The 21486-nt window shown below is 30.5% G+C and overlaps 2 protein-coding genes across 7 annotated transcripts in view; one reads left to right on the top strand and one right to left on the bottom strand.

The window, feature by feature from the left end:
* LOC113398573 (alpha-tocopherol transfer protein-like) overlaps positions 1-20922 on the bottom strand; it is a 176499-nt gene extending 155577 nt beyond the window's left edge. Inside the window, exon 1 of the mRNA XM_064216874.1 lies at positions 20908-20922. The gene's annotated coding sequence lies outside the window, so the exon portion shown is untranslated. The remainder of the gene's footprint in view (positions 1-20907) is intronic.
* LOC113398796 (furin-like protease 1) overlaps positions 1-21486 on the top strand; it is a 162903-nt gene that overhangs the window by 72258 nt on the left and 69159 nt on the right. The window lies entirely within an intron of this gene.

Genomic DNA, 21486 nt, shown 5'->3' with positions numbered 1-21486 from the left:
AAATTAAATATATTAATCTTATTATTATACTTTTTTTTTACATTAGCAGCCTGTAAATTTCCCACCGCTGGGCTAAGGCCTCCTCTCCCTTTGAGGAGAAGGTTTGGAGCAAATTCCACCACGCTGCTCCAATGCCGGTTGGTGGAATACACATGTGGCAGAATTTCTTTGAAATTAGACACATGCAGGTTTCCTCACGATGTTTTCCTTCACCGCCGACCACGAGATGAATTATAAACACAAATTAAACACATGAAAATTCAGTGGTCCTTGCCTGGGTTTGAACCCGATATCATTGGTTAAGATGCACGCGTTCTAACCACTAGGCCGTCTCGGCTCTCTTATTATTATAATCTATATTAATATTATAAAAGGGAGCCGAGAGAGGCAGCGGGAATGAGGTGCGACGGCATAAGAGCGTACCATGACGTTAGACGTCACGATTCCTACGTCAAAAGCGCGCCAATAGAGGCTTCACATCAAAGAAGATTTTAACTCATAAATAGGCTATTTTTGTTTTAAATTTGTACATCAAATGTTATTAGGTATATTTTTAATAATAATAATAATCGAGGACTTAGAGAAAAGTGACGTTACAATAACGATGTATGCAAATCTTTGAGGATCCTGAACATAAATCCATTTTATTGCCAACGAAGGCTGAAATCTCTTGATGCGGATTTATGATGCTTTGAAATCCTCTTTATTGCATGTGCGTTATGAGTGAATTTTTTAAAGCCAAATTTATATTAAAATATACGTTTTGTTTGAAATAAGTAAATAAGGCTGAACAACCGTCAATAAAACTGAATGCTAAATATTTAATAACTTAATGAATATTTAATATCTAATTATCATTTTAATTATATTTCAATTTATATAGTAATAATGAAAGGTTAACATAATTAATTTTCATCATTTATGTCATAGCTCATTTTTATATTAATCAAAAATAATTATGGGCAATATATTTTATTAAGGTAGACTCTTTGAATCGTGTTACGTTAAAAAATTAATGTAAAGCGACTTACATTCGAATATAGATTATTTTTAGAAAAAGGAAAAGAGAAGAAAACCTGTAGATATTATTTTCTACCTTTGGAATTAAATAGGTATTTTATTAAATTATTTTTAATCCAACATAAAAACAACGAATACAACTTATCATCTAAATATACGAGTATATCTCTTTTAACGAGTATTAAGTCTTATATTTTTTAAATAAAATTTAATTGAATAAGTGGTCACGTTAAAAATATATGCGGAATTTTATTATTGAAACTAATATCATGACCCATGATTGACTTTATGAAGTCGGAAACTTTGTTCTTGTTGGGAGTAAATACACTTTTTGAATTTAATGATTTTCTATTTGAATGTTTTAAAAGTGTTCCTAGGAGATAGTTGAGTGTATATCAATATCAAATAAATGTAAATGCATAAATCGTAATATATTGATGAATTAAACTGAACATCGGACGGTACTTTAGCGTTAAATGCAGTTAAGTTTTAAGATATTAGGAATGCATTTTAAGCGATTCGAGAGGTCGGTGAATGACAATTAATTATTCAGCGCTCAGTTCGGCTCGAGTGTGACCCATTTTGGGTGTCCTGCGTACATATGTGATCCTCTTGTGTGACGCGACCCTCTTAGTTTAGCACATTAATGTCATACCTGTGCCGAATGTTATGACTGGTCATAAACGCGTCTGGGGAATTAATGGCTTCGTAATAATGAAACATAGTTGAAGGAAACAGCTGCATGACATGATACTGGCGTGCTCCAAAGTCCTCAGACCTTTTCGTTTGTATACTCGAGACCTAACTTGAAACGGAATTATTATATTCCAGTTAATAGTTTTAATACAATATATATTTATGAAGTATTTGGTATAATTGAAACCATTTATTTATTCCATTTTGCAACTACCTACCTGTCTAAAGGCATTGTTATATTATTCATTAAAATATTTAAAAGTAATCTATTTTATAAATATAATTAAATATCCATTAAAATAATATACTTCATACAATATTAACAATGGCAGACGATTTTGCCTTGCTATGTTATTTCAGCATTATAAATGTTCGAAAGCGAACTAACTAAGTAGATAATAAGCAGTGCCTTTGTGTTCAGTGAAAATAAACATTTATGAGGAACTACGGAATATAATATCTCTTGGGTATTAGATCGTTTGGTTGTAATGAGGAATTATTGTGGTCATAATTTAACTAAACGTTTCTTTATTCTGATGTTTAAAATTTATTTATATTAAGTATCTTTTTGATAATTGGTTCATTTATGATTTTTATTATCGTAGTAGGATTTTATAATATACTTCATTCTAGCTCATCACTCACCCAATTACAATTATGTACAGACGCAATTTGAACATGGATAATATTTTGGCGCAAGTCGTATCGGATAATAACATAAAAATGAATTTCAATAGGCATTGCAATGTATTCCATGAATTAGCTATTTATATATAAACTCTTGTGCTATTTAAAATTAATTTCAAATAAAACATGAATCATAACTATACCGTTCTGTACCATTTAAATATTAAAAGATAGTTTTTTCTTTTAGTAAAAACTATCTTTTATGATTTACGGTTTGAAAATTTTAATGAGAATATAGAAAATCTTATTTATGTGAATGTCCGCCCGCTAGAAACGCCTCTTCTTCAGTTAAAGAAAAGGGCAAACAGCTGAGTGTGGTTGACCACACTGCTCGGTTGCAAGTTGGATAGATATGTAATTCTCTGAATTTCATTTTACAAATTGAGATTTCCTTGCGATGTTCTACCTTAATACCGAGTGAATAAGAATCTGGACGATAAATTTAGCAACGTGAAAACTCAGTACATACTCGACAATCTATTTTTAAAAACTTCGTATAAGTATTTATTGAGTCATGTCATGTCTCAAAACATTCTTAAATGGAAAAGACAAACCTTCTAGTCCTTTGTTACTTTGAGACAGCTATTATTAAAATGTTAAATTTCTGTCAAAGGTAATCGTTATAAACATACTACTATTATATTTGTAACTAGGACAGAATAATACCCAAATACATAAGTATGTTCTACCTTGTGACGTTGTGACGTTCTGGTAATAATTGGCTTCAGGGTACTTTGTAGTCATAGTATTAATCAAAATAAAAATAACGCTCCTGTCCTCTTTACTATTGCTGTATGCTCTGTTGTGTGATTACACACATGGATATTTCTTTTTTCATTTGCTTTTTCAATATAACTCCTATTTTCATCAGAATTTTTACGCTCGCAATCATGAAAACCTAGCAATTTTCACTTTTTATTCGTTTCGACTTCTTTCCACCAATTTTCGCTATGTAGGCTTAAACATTACCTGCTTGAGCGTTTCTGTTAAAATTAAAATCGCAAATTGAATATTTTTCTTTTAATACGTTATTATTCATGTAGATATATATACTTATATGCATATCTACTCGTTTATCATGAATTTATTCATCGTCTAGAAAGTTTGAGGTGTAAATTTCAAAATAAACGTTCACAAATCACCAGTGTTTTGCAGTAGTTTCGAATTAAACTACAAATTGCATCCTCTGAAAACAAATTACAGTACTTGCAAAACCGAGCTCGGATATACATCTATCTAAGTTTGCCTATCCAACTCTCGCGTCCATTCTAAGTTATTCAGTTTCTAAGTTGATCCCTCATTTGGCTAAGTTCACATCGTCGCCGGTTTTGGTTAAAATTGAGTACCTAACTTTCTAGAACTCGTGAAACAGCTTGATTAAGTTGCCAACTCACATATTTTTTAACGATTCTTTCTTAATGTCTCGCTTGGTTTTTACAACGTGCGAATTCATATAAATTAGTAAAAATAAAAAATAAATTGAAATTGAAGTTTAAATTAAAAATCCTTTTTTTTTGATTTTTCACTGTCCAAAAACAGAAATCATAAAGCGCTAAATTTTAACAAGTCAGTGCTTTAGAGGTTCAACATCAGTCACAATTTCCATTAACTCAGCGTTGCAGTCCTTGCATGTAAATTATTATTTTACAGCAAACGAGAAGACTCGAGCAAGCACATCAACGTCAACTTTTTTATTTTCAACTCCTTCTACAATCTAATATATATTTGTAATTAATTATTTTAAACGAAATTGTTAAAACATTACGTTTATAAAATGTCTATATTTGGTATATTTAAAAAAAAAATAGGCCAACGCGAAAACAGGCCACTCGATAGATTACCATTCCTGTTATAACAGAACAGGGGACAAATTCTACTAACATATGTATAACAATAATGATATGTACGTTCCCGATTCTATTTTGATCCAACTTCGACTATTCCTTACAAAAAATAACCTCAGCTTAATCGTAAAAAAGGACAGATTTTAATAATTTATATCGATTACGACACGATCCCGAGTATGCGAATGGAGAGTCCCGTTTTACCCCTTTAGGGGTGGAGTTTCGTAAAATCCATTCTTAGCGGATACCTACACTATAAGGAACCTACCTACCAAATTTCAAGTTTCTAGTTGTTACAGTTTCTAAGGTTTCGTGATTAATCAGTGAATGGTATTATGCTTTTATATATATAGATTACGATTATATATTCGATTCGATTGCGATAAACTGACAATTTGTTAGTAGAATAGGCCCCCAGTTATAATTAAAATAGATGTTAGAATGTGTATAAAACGTACTAACATTTTTTTTGTACCACAGAATAGGAATTAGACAGAATCGGTGTGATTTAATTAAAATCAGTCTTGTTGTATATCTTTCATATTTTTATACAAACATGTTATATCATTATGTATTACAATATAATTATGGTTATAAAGTCACTTAAACTTCGAGGTAATTTCGTTAAACGTTTTTTGTTATATGCATCACAATTAAAAATGGTAATATTGCTTTTTTTATATTGCAGGTAAAATGGCTTTTGAAATATTGGAAATCATCACCAGCGAGGTAATTGCCTGCAATCAAGGTACAGAATGTATAACAGTTCTAAAGATAAAATAGGTAAATTTTTTAGCTTCAATTTTTTATGTTATTTTATTGGTAAGCGGGTTGGCGAAGAGGTCGAGTGTTACTACTTAGGTGGCATTGTAAGAGATATTAACCACCAGCTTGGAAATTAAGATGTTTTGTCCTTTTCTGGTTTACTCATCCTTCAAACGGGAACACATAAATACTAAGGACTGCTGTTTAGCAGTATAAAATGTGATGAATGAGAAGCACCTAACGGGTTTGCACAAAGCCCTACAACTAAGTAATACTTTTAATGTTATAATATATCTAATATTTACCAAAAATTTTAAAACAGTATTCATGAATGTATCGAGGTTATTCTCATGAAATATTCAGCGAGCGTAATTTAAAAGCTTCCGAATCACTTACACATGGCTTACTCTGTCATCTAGCACCATGAATGCCATACGCAGTTCCATAATACCACGGATGTATGGCTTTTAATTACGTAATTATGCATGGGGATAAGCATAAAATAAATGCAATCATTTTTATCGAAATGTTGCATGTTACGGATATTAATAATTTATAACATTGGGATTTCATGAATCGTGTGGTCGAAGGAAGGTTACCGTGTAACATTAATTATAGATGTATAAGGCAACTGAGATATTAATTTTGTGCTTTTACAAAATTTTAACTACAAATGAACAAGTGCTAATTAGTGGAATAATTGTACATTATTTTAATTTAAATAAACATAAACACCTGCTTAAATTTAAATGAGCATTAATAGCTTCATTGAAAATATAATAAATGTGTGTTGTATTCGTCGCTCGAAGTGCGCGGAGTTATTACAATTACGGTGATGACCCGTCGTTTAACTAGAGATAATGTTATCAGTTATTAATTACTTGGAAACGCTGCCAGCACTCAGTGATATCGCTAGGGTTGTTTAAAATTTTATCGCACATTACTATTATGCTCTACCAACCCGCTGAGAATAAATATGGAATAAGTTTAGCAGATGGGGCCTTAGCCGAGCAGTTGGACATGTGCAGGCTGTAATATGCGTTCCCTTATATCGTGGATTCTGATCACCATTTAAGTTTCAAGTAATCTTCTGTATTGACTTCTGTAACATATTCAAGTAGCTCATTAAGATTAATTATAGATTATGCGTATTTGTTTGTGATAGTATTACTTGTGTTAAATATCAATAATATTTACATACTTTGCTATTGAAAATTGTACAAATACAATTTGAACCTGCAACCCTTTAGCCGACTTTATCTTTTGTTTTATTTTCAATGAACATTTGTATAGTAATAAAAATAACTTTTATAACAATGCACATCCCTAGATTTAAACAGCGGCTCGCTATTATTGTTCTCGTATCGAGATGAACTGGAATACTACGCTATTGGAATCAATATTTTTGGATCAATGCTTTCAGTGATGTATTAATATGTAATGTTATTATAACTGACAAATAATTTATGAATATTGGTAAAGCGCAATAACGCGCAAATCTTATTACGAAATAAATAAATTCGTTTTTTTAAATATTTGACAAAACTTTTTGCGATTTTTTAATTTCAAATTAACAAATGTCTTGGTCAAACATTTACTGTAATATAACTTTGAAATTAGCTTAATTTGAGGTAGGGTACTCTGTAAGGCCGCTAACGTAGGTAACACACCGTCATTAATTACTCTATCTACAATCAGCAATTAAATGTATTGCTTGGTTTCGGTTTTAAAGGTGAATACGTCTGTGTAATTACAGGCGTAAGGAAATCCATTTTAGAATCCATTGCTAGGGGTGCATTAACGGTTAAGGTTATTTTGGTTCACATCAAATGTTTAAAGGCGGTAGTGACTATTTACAAATGGCCCAATCGTCTGTCTGTGTCTCTATTTTCAATATATACATATATAGTCAGCTCACACTGTCTGGTTAAACCACGAAATGTTCTCATTAGGTGATCTAATATTCGAACGAATCAAATTCCGCGAAGAAAATTCTATTTCAATATGAATGTTGAATTTTATAGAAATTACGACCAATATTTAATTTCACAGATTAGGTATTTAAATTCAACAATGCAGTATTCCTGTGTCAGGTTCCTCGTTTATTCCTGTGTCTAATTACGTCGAGATAATATCTGTTGTATACGGCACAGGCGGTCGATATAGAGTTGGAAATCAGCCAGCCCGAAGACCAGTGGAGCCAACTGAAAGCCAGCTCGACATTCGTGTCAAGGTCCCAGCGGTTGCTTAAATCGTCAATCAATTGACTATTTCTCCTCGTACAGCGTAACACCTCATCTTTACGAGACATATAATCTGAATTGCTAAGACAATTTGTTTTTATATAAAAAGATAAATAATGTTATTTTATATAATGACTTGTTATACTTGTGTAATACGAATAATTAAACGGATAATAACCTCACAAACTAGTTATAAACGTTAGCTTAAGGTCGTCGGAGGAACCTTGTTCTATTTAATTATTTTATATAATGGTGACCCGGCGGGATTTTATATGTTCTATAAGCTTAACGTCCCTCTATAATTTCGTCAATAATGAAATGATCATATGATGGAGTCATTATGGGTATAGTCTCTGGTGACCGTTCGAGTTTGAGCTCAATTGGTTCCATTTACCGAAAATCTTGTGAATGAAACAGATATTATAAATAATTAATTATGTAACTATCTTAGTCGGCGCTGTAACGTTAAATGGATTCCGATATATTACCAAAATTATTGATTAAAATTTATATTTGATCTCTATTTCTTAAAAAAAATATATATAATACTATAAGGAACCTACCTGACAAATTTCAAGTTTGTAGGTGTTATAATTTCTGAGATTTCGTGAATAATCAGTGAGTTCTGTTTCGCTTATATATATAGATAACATCATATCATATCCATTTTGATACACAATATTAATTAACCTTGTTATATAAATTAATAGCTCCGCACACAAAGGCTCTTTAAATTTTTTTTTGTAAACAATTCTCCACTTCCACTTGAGCGCCATCTATTGTATGTTGATGGTACTATGCCAGAAACCTTCACTCGAGTGCCAACAACTAGCGATTAAAATTTTAACTCAATCGGGTGAAAGAAAAATCAGACACAATTTTCTCCCAATTAAAAATCAATATCGTAATATTTTTAAACTATCACTGGTTGAATGTAGATTCTACCAGGGAAGACAAGAAATTCAGTAGTTATTTTATTCCATTAATTTTCGTGCAGTCTTTTCGAACCACAATAGGTCAAAATCCAAATAAACATAATTTAAATACGAATTGACGAGATATCATTGATCGAGAACTTGAATAATCTATGATAATCATGTAAAAATAGCGTTTGGAACGTCGACGAAGCTGCTATCGAAAGAATAATATAAAAAATATTGAAATAAGTAGTTAAGTGAATAATGTTTGTTTACCTTTATTCTTTCTTCGAATGGAATAGGCTGCAGGTATCAAAGTCAACGAATACAAACTCCAAACTCTTTTGTACCGTATATCTTATACGCAAGTAATAAATATTATTTTGTTGAATTACAATTTATTATTAATATTCCAAGTTAAAATATAACACGAAGTATAAGTTATTTCGTACGTGTGTTTTATTACACTCACGTACACACGACGTAACATTGTATAGAAGTTTAATTTCATCTATTCGTCGTTGGTTTTCTCCACACCTATCGCGGATCCGTTCCAAACTTTTTGTAGTTAAATAAATTCCTGACAGCGTCTATTGGCAACTTGTCGTATGCAGCGGAGCGATCGCTGCAGTAACGACCGTTAGGAGACAAATTCGAATAAATGTCTCATGTACTTACTGTAGCGGGACATTTACTATTGTCGCTGAGGATAAAACTTCTATATCTATTCTTAAGTTAATTTCACTGATACTTTATTTCTTGCCACATATATTTTATTCTTAAAAAAATGTTCAGCATCGTTGTAGAAAATCGTATCATTATATGAGATATAGAGTACTAGGTGCCCATTCATTCGTACGGCTGAAATAAGATTGGTTTTTTTTAAATCGTTCCACGATTGTAGCGCCAGTCACCGACATATAAAATATCATCAAAATCGGCCAGCCGTTTAGAAGTTTAGTGCTTTGTTTAAATATTATTTTGAACACACTAGTGAACTAGCAACAGGATATTTTATAGTACATTTTAAATCACATAAAATATAAACTACACAATCTCAAAGGTTTCTCGGACGACGAGCTGGAAGCTGGCCAGTGCCAAAGGCGCTGAATCTATTATAAGGTAAACCGAATAAATTGCATCTAACGGCGTAACTTAACTTTAATGACAAAATTTGTGTTTAAAACTTAGACATAATTAAGTAAATATTTTACTAAAATATTTTGTAAAAAACAACGGGACCAAAAGCTCGTTTTCCTCTTGATCTGAAGGCCCGCCTCCACAACGTCCATGTGTTGGATTTACACGTAACAACATATCACGATATATTCTTTCAACACTGACATTATTAATATAACACGGAACCTTGTCTGGAATTGAACCAGCGATCTTCAAGTACTTAGCCAATGGTCAGGCCTAGAGGATTATCAATCGGCTATCTCAGCTCATATCGATTTGTATTGTGTTAATATTTCATCATGACATATAAAAGAATAAAAGAAATTTGTGTTTCAATTCCGATCGTATTAATGACGGTATTCCAATTACTGTATCCTGTCAGACATCACAAACACTGCTATTACTATCATTAAGTTCATATTTGTATAGAGACTGTAGTTATATAAAAATAGATCGTCCATTCATTACACTGCATCTGAATAAAACGATACCCTGCAACGTGGAAGTTCGCATTTGGTTTTATCGCAGACGCTCGTGTGCACAGAATGATCAAATGTAGGGTTGGCACTTGCGAAAATATATATCGCGATAAAATAATCAATATTAAAGAAGATTATTCTTGGACATGGATATTAATACATAAAATGTGACTATTTTGGTAATATAGTTAAAGAAGATATTTATTTTATTAAGAAAGTTAATAATGAGTCACAAATGAATTAAAACAAACATTCTCAACTAGTGTGTAATATTGTGTGTTGTTATTTTTTGGATTTTAACATATATTATATAAAAATATAGGAATACTCCTGAAAAGTCCCGATTATTTTGGTAACCCTTAAATAAAAGCTTGCCGAGTCATTAGCTAAACGCTGCGGTCACTTGTTATATGACCACTATTATCTATGACGTAACAACGAATTAATGCGACTATAGAGAAGATTTTACCTTTAACCAGACAATGGTTCAAATACATATGTTGTCATTATTTTATTTTCAAATTGAATTTTATGATAATATAATAAATAAAAATCAAGAATTAATTTGTCATTAATTATTATTCAGAAGAAATGTTCATTTAAAACGCCTGGTTTTATGCTCGGCTTCCATCACAGGACTTATTGAACAATAATTGTGAATAACAGTATTTTATAAATATTACTGCTTTCTCGTTGGCTTCTTTTTTCATTGACATGATAGTTTTGTTAATTAAAAGTCAACAGATTAAAATTATTATAAATATTAAGCTGCATGTTCTGAAGCCTTACCTTCAACTACCGGGTCGGTAAAAGTTTTTAGTTTTTTCGGTGCAACTATGTGGGAGACAATTCTCTAAAATGACCGATGCATTAGTTATTCCTTATGATTGGCCAGCGATGACTTCAGTTTTCTCAACTTTCTAAAATAATGATTGAAAAAGCTTTTTTTTTATCAACCTGTACAAATAAATTTTGATTGAATTTGATTCTTTTATAAAGAGAGAGAATATTTAATGTTCGAATAATTATATTGTAATATTCTATTCTCTTTTAAAAATGTTATAATTGAAAATTCAATCAACTACAAATAAATACAGTACTGCATATTTTGTATTGAGTTAAAAATCTTCTTCAATAGTCTTGGATTTCAAAGTTAATTGTTGTTAATTAATTGATATATACACATACATACTAAATTTTAAAACATATTAAATAGTATTATAATTTATTTATTACAATACTAAATATAGTTACGAGATATATAATTTTGATTTTACAAGACTGAATACAGATTTTTAAAATTAAAAAGGTCTCTTAAAAGCATTTTAAAGCCGTTTGACTTTGAAGTTGGTCTCGTGGCTAACTCGTAAAGCCTCAGACTCGAGATTCTGGGTTAAAAAGATTCTGGTCAATAAAAAAGTTATTAGGCTTTTCTGAAGTCTGGAACTTGGCCGTGTCAGAGAGAACATTTGGTCCTGAAGTGTATTCTTTCCGCACATTTTGTACTATGTCCGTCGTCGATGGCTAGTCACCCTTGACAATAGCTGCCGTGGCCGAAATCAATCAAGACGATATCATCAAATCATTATATTTATCACGTTTGACGCTACATAGACATTATACAGATTAAAAATATCTGACGGCTGAAGCTGTCATTTGAAATAGTATTTTACGAAATTTGTAGGTTTTTGTCACGTAAATCTTCCTTTGATGTTTTCTGTTGTCTCAAACGGTATAACTACATAAGAATGAGTATTTTTAGTTATTACTGCTAATCGTGAATTTAGATTTATGATTGTTTTTATCTTTATTATTTTATGATTAAAAATAAAGTACTAACTTATAATAAAGTTTATTGTTTTTGAACTGAATAAATACATATTAGGTTTTTATATTTTATATATTTTAAACGTTAGATTGCTTTTTTTCTTAATTTAAACCGCCATTTTTAATTCAGAATATATTTAAATTATAAATGTTCTAAGGGAGTAAAATATAAAACGGTATTTTCAAAATCATCACACTGTAAGAAATAAACGAGCTTATTATATGGCATAATAGATTTCAATTTTCTTTAAAAGTAGGTCACTTGCAATTGATCTAAACTCGGAGTTAATAGAGGGATCAGAGGGCATTAGTAAATAAACACGGATCTACAATGAATGAATATTTATAGCAAGTGTCGATATAATCGATAACCATTAGGAGGCAAGACGTTATCGAAAGGCTTTGCAAGTTTAGTTGCTGTTAAAACACCGCTGATGAGATAATTAATCTCGGGAAACTTTTTACATTGTGTTACGTGATCAGGCAAGTTGAAATTTTGATGTGAACTTAGTATCTTTTTTTTTAAATTAAAACTTTGTACTGTTCGTTTTTGTTTATATATTTTAGACAGTATTTATATGACGAAATAATTATAAATTCCGTTAAATTATAATAAATTGAATATATAGAAAAAAATGCGTACAGGCAGTTTATAATATTTTAGGTTAGGTTAGTATGTTAATAATTTATCTGATAATATTTTAAATGTAATGCTCTAATTATAAAGTTACGGTGATTAGAATTATCCAGTTACATTATACAAAAGGTCATTGAGATAAAAACAAAAGATAAATAAACAAAAACATAGATAAATAATTCAGATAACAGTCGTATTTTGTTTTGACATTTGAATTTTATTCGGTCAAGAGTAAATTCGTCGGCTTTTAAAAGCAGTTTTAAATCGTAACACTACAAATATATCATGACAGTTTTACCGAGAAAAGCTGGCAAGAAATTCAGTTGCTACTTCTTTGACTTCTCTTCAGTACTTTTAACATTACCTATATATTTATATTTTAATGCGTGCACATTATAAATTCTCGGACATATTTTTTTTTTTATATTTCTCAGTATTTCTTATGAAGAAAGAAAAAATAATATTGTACAAAATTCCGTCCAAAGAAAGAAAATATACAGATTTTGAACATAATAGGTGCCAATTATGCAGTTCGTTACAAATAATCTACTAATGATTACCGAAATTTACATACTTAAAGATATAATTTACATACTAACATAAAAAATAAGATATAAAAAATTCGTTTTACTTAAGTAAACTTTTCATCGTGTCATTTTTGCATTTATATTTGAAATCATAAAACGACTCAAGTAAAACTCAATTTTTAATTTTCAATTAAATATTTATATTTAAATAATACATTGTTTCTAATTTATTAGTCTTGACCCAAAATATTAAGGTCAAAATTTGCGTCTTACGTTGATTATTTCTTTTTTAATATCCTAAAAGATCAAGATTATCCACTTGTTTCAAAATTCATTCTTGTAATCTTCAAAGAATCGGCCGTTACTCGCCCGTAGCAAAATATAAATTTAGGACGATTTGCTTGTCAAAAAGTTTCACCATTTGTGGTCGCTTGGGCAAAGCCAAGTTAAAAAATAAAATAAATCTTTACGTAAAATTGGGATATTTCAAATTCAAATTTTCAAGTAAAAAGTTTGGCAAAAGTAAATGTTTTCCGTTTTCTGAAATAGAATTTATTTTTAAGTGGATGAAGTAAACAGGTTTTGAGAAAGTAATTTTATGTGTTTAATCGTGTCGGAACGTGATGATGAGTTTCTGTTAAATTACATTTTGCGAATAACTCAAGCAGAAATGGATCAATTATAATGCATAAATGAAAAACAAACATTGGTTTATTCACAAGAAATTATCATATTAAACATTTTTTTAATTTTAATTGCAAAAAGTACTTCCATAATGTTTAAGTGCATATGTTACCACCAGGCGACGATAGAAAGCTTATTCTAAAAAAAGTCATCTTTGCCACTATTTATAATTATATAGGTAGGTACATTAAATGAAGGTTATAATCGAATATTACCGGTTTTGAAAAGCGGAAACTTTTAGGGACATTTTTTTTTTGTCTATATAAAAAATAAGAAATAAAAAATATATTTCGCTAAAAACACCAAAGAGTATATTATAAAAAAATAATGCAAGTAATATTTCATATTAAAATTATTATTATAATTCATTCTTTTGAGTCTGATCGAGCTCCGTAACCCACTTCTGGACGTTGATTGATTAGAGTACCCAAAACATCCTTTGCGGACTGGCACGGCTCTAGTTGCTATTTCAGTGGTCATGAAGGGTGATGAGTCGGCGTAATTTATATTCAAAATAAACAGTATAGCAAATTAAACAACACTGGCATAAAGTTTATTTTGAGCCGGGATTGTCCAATGAATATAACACTTGAATATTAACCTATGATTGTGGATTCAACTCCAATTCAATGCCATTGTTTCTTTATGCGCAGTATTTGTGCTTATAATTTATTTCTTGCTCGACGGTAAAGGAAAATATTTAAAGGGTTACTTGGTGGTAGGGCTTTGTGCAAGCCCGTCTGGGTAGGTACCATCCACTCATCATATACTCTACCGCCAAACAGCAGTACTCAGTATTGTTGTATTCCGGTTTGAAGGGTGTGTGAGCCAGTGAAACTACAGGCACAAGGATCGTAACATTTTATTTCCCAAGGTTCGTGGTGCATTAGCGATGTAAGGAATGATTAATATTTCTTATAGCGTCTTTGTCTATGACCACTTAGCATCAGGTGGCCTACGTGCTCGTCCACCTACCTATGTATGTATATAATATGAAAAAGAGGAAACCTGCATGTGTCGCCTGCAATTCTGTTACATGTAGTAACTTGCACATGAAATTGTCTTTAAGAGATATGTTTGCCCAGCTGTGCCACCTGTAATATAAAAGTAAGCTTTGCTCTAATGTGGTATAAATTAGTGAGTGTTTATTTAGTTGTACGATACCAATAAACTCGCGAAATATTTTGAAGGATTTTTTATTCTATCCTTTGATATGTGAAGCATTAAAACAAATATTTAATGTTGAAAATTGATTTTATGTGGAGTCGTTACAGGAAAATATTACTTTTCACGAATAAAAAATTGGTTATCTTTCATAATTTTAATTTCATCCCGTTAATATTTCAGGGAAATTAGAGAAAAGATGTGTGTAATACGATTCGATTTCGTTATAAATGTAATTAAGGTTTTCATTATCCCTTTACGGTTATTTCCAAGAGAGGAAAATCAGGCGCCAGTAACAATTTGTTTTAACTGTCGAAACTGTCCCATAAGCCGGCTCTACTCGGTTATCCGGTGGTTTATTTCTAGAAACGCTCGACAATTTTGTGTATCATTGGAAGTGAATAAACGGGGAAACTTTTGTATTTTATTTCGGGCATAATTAAGTAATTTATCACTTTTAATCCGTGGATATTATTTATATAAAACAAAGGTCATAAAGTCACTAGATTTTTTTTTTAAATTACATTTTATTTTAAAAGTCCTTAGAGAAAACTTCCCTTCATCGTTAGTAAAACTAACATTTTAAGATTAACAGTTTTCCTGTAGAGGTGATTTTTTTCTTTAAATTAAATGGGGTCATTCTCAAACTAAAATTGATTTTATAAAATCTATTTATTTATTTAACGAAAGTACCACTACTCTTTTACCCTTATTCCACTCATATAGGGAAGTATGGAATTTTATCCTTCGAGAAACATATATCAAAATAAAAAAAAGTCAAATGGATAATTTTTGCTGCATTAAAGCGATTAAATGTATATTTTTTAATAATACCGGTCCTCTATGATACTACCAAAAAAGTTTTATTATTTGATTGCAAATAATGAAACTAGATTATATGTAATACAAGTTGTGGCCCACGGCTTCGCTCGCGTTTTGGGGGTTGGTCGTCAGGTGTTAGGCATAGAATGTATGTCTTCGCTTGAATTTCAAGCTTTTTTCATACCCAATTTCATGAAATTTGGTTCGGTGGTTTGACCGTGAAAGAGCAGTAGAGATAAATATAATTCAAATTTAAGTAAGATTCACCATCATTATACATTTATATCAGGCGGCCATTATTATTTTGAATTAATCCGGTTTAACTCAGACTAATTTCCTCGCGTTCGCTTCATGAAAATAAGCGAACGCGAAGTCATTATTTATTTATTTGTAAAGGTAATTTGTGGTGTATATATATTATATACTTACAAAAAAATGTGTAGGCTGTATAAAATGTAATACCGAGTATATCAATAACAAATCAACACAACATAAACACAGTATATGATACCATATAAAATTGATTTAAGTGTCTAATAAAAATTAATCAATCTAGGAAAAAAAATATATCAGAAAATACAAACTGAACAATAAAATATAACTTATTCAGTATAGGAAACGTACTCATACTTATCAAAGCCGTTTAAAGTTAATTTAAGTAGGTTCTCGTGAAACATGTCGAGTATCTGTCGATAAATATCGTAAGTGAAACTGTAATAATGAATAAAAATATGTTGAACGCGTATTCATTTAGAACTAATACAATAAGTCATTTATTGGACAATTTATCAAGTATTTTTCATAATTTATTTAAATATATCGTAATCTTACTAGATTAAATCACACATAAATTGTGATCAGACAAGAAAGCAGTTTCAGAATTTGTATCAAGATGTGTATTAATGACAAAAACATTGATATTTCGATAAACGTCATAGCAAAATTTATTAACATAAGACTTAATAACATTAAGTGCTTAAATATATACAAAGCATCGACGTTGCTGCTCAGCCCTTATTATTGGTCATTAAGAGAACCGTGGCGGAAAAGTCTGCCTGAACTCCTTGGGTAAGAGAGTAAATCGAAAGAGATCCACCTCCTTTTCACACGAGCGTCTGTGCTCAGAGCACAGCGGTGTTCCCAGTCGGAGGCCAATTGATATGCGGAAACATTCATTATCTAAAAGTGTCCCATTTTTAAAGGTTAATGACAATTTATAATGCTAGAATAACTATGAAATTATTCTATAAAGCAAGATTGCTTGTATATTACCGTCGAAGTAAAATTTTTTGACGGATTAAAGCTACAATAAAATGTCATCACATAATTGTAGATAATATTACTTTATTAACGGTGCTTACAATTTAGAAAGTGACGAAAATATGTTTAAACTATCACGACTAACGAGTCCGTAGGGGATATCGGGGTTTGTGGGATTTTGTACTCACTGAATTGTGTGATACCCGTCCTTAGTATGGATTGAAGATATAACGCATGTACCCCCTTTATTGTACTACTTTCCTCACGTTTCCGCCTTCTCCTCCTTCGTTCATGACTTTGGCAAAGCTTTTTACGCAGGGGGACGCAATCATCGCTGCTGCCGTCTTTAGGGATACCTGAGACAGAATACATTAGGATCCCACCTCACGCGCTCACGCCGCCAGTCGGATTCGGGATCTGCCATTAAAATCTATCAAAAACTATCAAAATGATATGCGCTTTATTTTAAATTGACTTATAATCAACATTTCGTTTAAAATATCAATAGATTTTATATACACTCACAGTGCCAACACCTACCCGGGGATAACTAAACAATATTATTATATACATAATATGTATTCTCCTTTGTAAATGGGAATCTGACATAAATTTCAAATGAACTAGGTATCTGCATAATCTTAATAAAGCTGTACCGTGAAAGCGAAACTTGATCTAATGCCGAAATCGTGTTCAACAGTCACTTCTGAGAATTTGCGATTTTCATAGATTGAGCTAAATCTTCTGATTTACAATTCCTTAAATATAAAGTGGTTAAGAGAAAAACGTAAAACAAAGTGCGATGGTATTTAGGTTAATACATTTTAAAATCAAAAATTTCACATGAATGATAGATAATTATTATTTTTAAGCAATATAAGTATAATATTACGTTACTAAGCGTTATAGTGTGGTAATCGTTTGATATTTATATTCCTTACGATATTTGTAAATAACTCCAATCTGATCCTACTATTTTATCCATGTAACATTATGAAGACCAAAAGAAACACTTTGTTTGTTGTAAGAAACTGGTAACATGTCAAATCCGTAATATAAATAAGGAGTCCCTGGCGCATTGCCCGCGAAACGTTCGGAAGAAGGATACGTTTGCTGTGTTCATAGACGAACATAAATTTTAAGCTCGGATACAGTGGGACAATAAATTAAACGGCGTCGAAGATCGTAAACGAGTGACTTAGGAATACTGCCAAATTGCCGCACAAACTTAGTTGCTGAACTGAAATGTATCTCTGATAATAAAGCTTAATTATGACGGGTGCAGCGCGGCGTCAGTGTTCGTACATATTTGTTGACTGAATAATGCTATGTTAATTTTGAATGTTTTATGTCCAATATGATTCTTTATTAACAATTGTTTATAAATATACATATATATAGTTCATTATATCTTTTATTTAACTCCGTTTATTTAAAATTCGTATTTTATATTTTATCTAGATAAAATATAGCCTCTAAGTGTATGTACTGTCTTTGTATCTAAAACTATCCCTGTTCTAAATTTACCGCCGATTCGTCGAGGCAACAGACTTACTTATATATTTATACGAATATTCAATTGTTAAATTATTTATCGACGGGAAAATGTTTTTTCATTTCTTATTAGTTTTAAGCTTTTATTTATTTTTACACCAAACGAAAACATAAGAAGAGAGTTTTTGCTTAATTTGTATATTTGATTTTTTAATTGCCTAATTAAATGGTTTTTTTTTTATTTGTATTACCAACGAAATCTAGATTGAATTGCGTAATGGTGTTAACCTCGAATAAGATAAAAGGAGTTTGTTACTGAGAAAACGCTTACTGATATTTCGAAGTCTTCGATATAATCTAAAAATGAGAGTAAAATTTGAAATATTTTCAGGCTTTTACCAAATAATTTATGTAGTGGATATAATTTCATATGGAAAATAATGAGCCAAAATAAAAAAATAACAAAGAATATACTTGTCCTATTAAGAATATATCAAGTTACCATTAAAGCAAGATTACTTTAGTATTTAAGAAGCTGTTTGCCTCACGACACCACGTGTTTAAACGCAGCTTCTTAACGTATGTTTTATGTAATCCCTGTGTAAGATATGAAAAGCCGCTTAGGGTGAAATATTTCGTTTATTTTTCACTCTAAACGTAGCAACTGGAATGAAACATTTATGTACAAACTTAATATGATTTTAATAAATGTTTCGTTTGAATTAATATCACGAAAGTTTAGTGATTTTAATGACATAATTATTCCTTTCTGATGTTCAAACATAATAATGGGAAATACTATAAGCAATTTGTTTAATAGTTATTTTATCATTTTTATCAATAATAAAACTCCCAAATATCTTGAATCAGAATTTATATTACTCTTGAAATTTCTTTACATTCTCATAAAACGATTAAATTTTAATAATGCTTAATTTAAATATATGTTTATAAAAGTTGGTGGTGTTGGTGATACAAGGTTATATTCAAGCAAGGCATACGTTCAACCATCAAGCCATCAAACGTTGATATATTTTTTTAAATCATATCTATTCAATTGGAAAAAGTTAGATCTTTTAAGTACTAATAATAATGTCGTGAACAACTTGAAAGAAGAAGCTGAATATGATATAATAAATAAAATAGAAAAGGAACACTGCACACGTGAAACAAATTACTTATTACTAACAGTATCTAAAACGGGATATTTACCATGTTTTCTATTTTTATTTGGTGGAGCTCGATATTTCGACATTATCTACGAATGTCTTGTTCACGAGACAACAAGACTCGTTTTAGATACTGTTAGTAATAAAAATAACCATGTTAATTTAAAAAATTACTTATTATTACCCAGATTTTAGACCATGTCTGTACTCATTTAAATATAAATAAGTTCAGTACACTGCTCTAGATTACAATGATCTACTTTAAAACTGTACAAAAAATACGCTCATAAATAAACCTGCGAATATTGTATTGTCTAGAAAATTACATTAAAGTTACTTAAAGTAAAACGACGAATAAAAAAAATATCGATAGGATAGACAGACGCAACCAATTTTAGATAAGCTTGAAAATAAAAACCATCATAATAATAAATATATGAAACAAATATAATTTAAAAAGAAAAAAATGTAAGTGAATCGACAACATTGAAAACTAATGAACTTTTTTCTACATCGACTCGGCCGGGAATCGAACCTGGGACCTCGGAGTGGCGTACCCATGAAAACCGGTGTACTCACTACTGGACCACGGAGGTCGTCGTCAAGATTAATTGTGATAAAATCAATGACTGCCTCAGATCAACACTAAACTTGATCTGCTTTTTGCTCATAACAAACATTAAATAAAAATAAATATGATAAAAAAAAAAACTTTTATTAATCATAACTTTAAGGTAGATCATCATTTCATATAATAATATTAAAGCATAATGTTGAATAACAACTTATTTTTAGATCTCTATCAACAAAATGTTTTATATAAAGGTGGGTTTTATTCTGCGTGATTTGAGCAGGCTTTGATATTTCTCAATACCCTTGTGCAATCAATTTTCGAGTACTCTTCGCAATGTAATGTGAATAATATAAAATGAGTAGATGCTGCACTTTTTTTCTATGAGACGTCGAAATTTATCAGTAAGTATCTTAGAACTATCTATGAAAATCAGAGTTTGATAAACGATCTAAAGTTTTTGTACATAAATTGTTACATGATTATTATAAACTTATTAAAGCAATGTTGGTTTCTCTGAATTAAATAATTTCCTCTTATTCGGCGGAATTGAAATTGTATGTGTTGGTTCAGTTTCGAATAATCTGATTCTAAAATCGCGATTGGTTTCAAACGGAAGAACTCCGCAACGGCTAACGGTATGAATACGACATTTGTAAAGACTTCTTATTAGAAATATTTTCATAATATAAATTTTATTTGATTAAAAATTTCATCTCATATATTTTGTAGTTTTACGTAATATACGTAAAACTACTTGTAATTATTTTTGTATCAAACCTATATACGCGTTATTAAATGTGAAATCATTAATTAATTGATCATAATTATTTAATATTTATAAGACATAGTCGATTTATTGTTTGTCCTCATGATAATTGAAACTTATCTGTTGTTTATCTACAATAACGACCAATCAGACGGTAGTATTACGCATATAATATGAGATGTTTATACATAAAATTATTCTTATGTAAACGTGGCGTCGCATTGTATGAATATTGATGTGCTTAGATTGTAATTAACATCGGTTTATATGATGTTATTAATTTGGTTCCATAAGGGTTTCGCGGTCACTTTACAGAGGACTTTGTTGTACGGAATTATTTTGTAGTGTTTCATTATAATTAGTTATTCCATTAAAGTCTCAGTGTCTATTACGAAAAGTTTACTCTAACTGAGACGGAAATTTCCCTCATCACACAAGCTTTTCCATCATGAAAGCGTTAAAAATTCTATTAAGCGTCGTATCTCATACATAGTCACTTAAGTTGCTCGGATGCCGCTTGAATTAGAATTTCTTGTGAGTTGACTGCAAATACTGAGAGATAAAATATAGCATTAAAGATTATTTGACATTAAACAAATGTTCAGAATCGATGTGACTCAGAATCGTTTCAATATTACAGATAGTTCTGTTCTTATAAAATAAAGTTATACGAAATGTAATTTACTCATACAAATCATGTCTGTTTTAAGGCTTAGCTTAGATTTTTAATTA

Source organism: Vanessa tameamea, chromosome 14, assembly GCF_037043105.1.
Source record: "Vanessa tameamea isolate UH-Manoa-2023 chromosome 14, ilVanTame1 primary haplotype, whole genome shotgun sequence".
In the NCBI taxonomy this organism is placed as follows: domain Eukaryota; kingdom Metazoa; phylum Arthropoda; class Insecta; order Lepidoptera; family Nymphalidae; genus Vanessa; species Vanessa tameamea.
The sequence above is the reverse complement of the archived record's forward strand: the minus strand, read 5'-3'. Positions and strand labels throughout refer to the sequence as shown.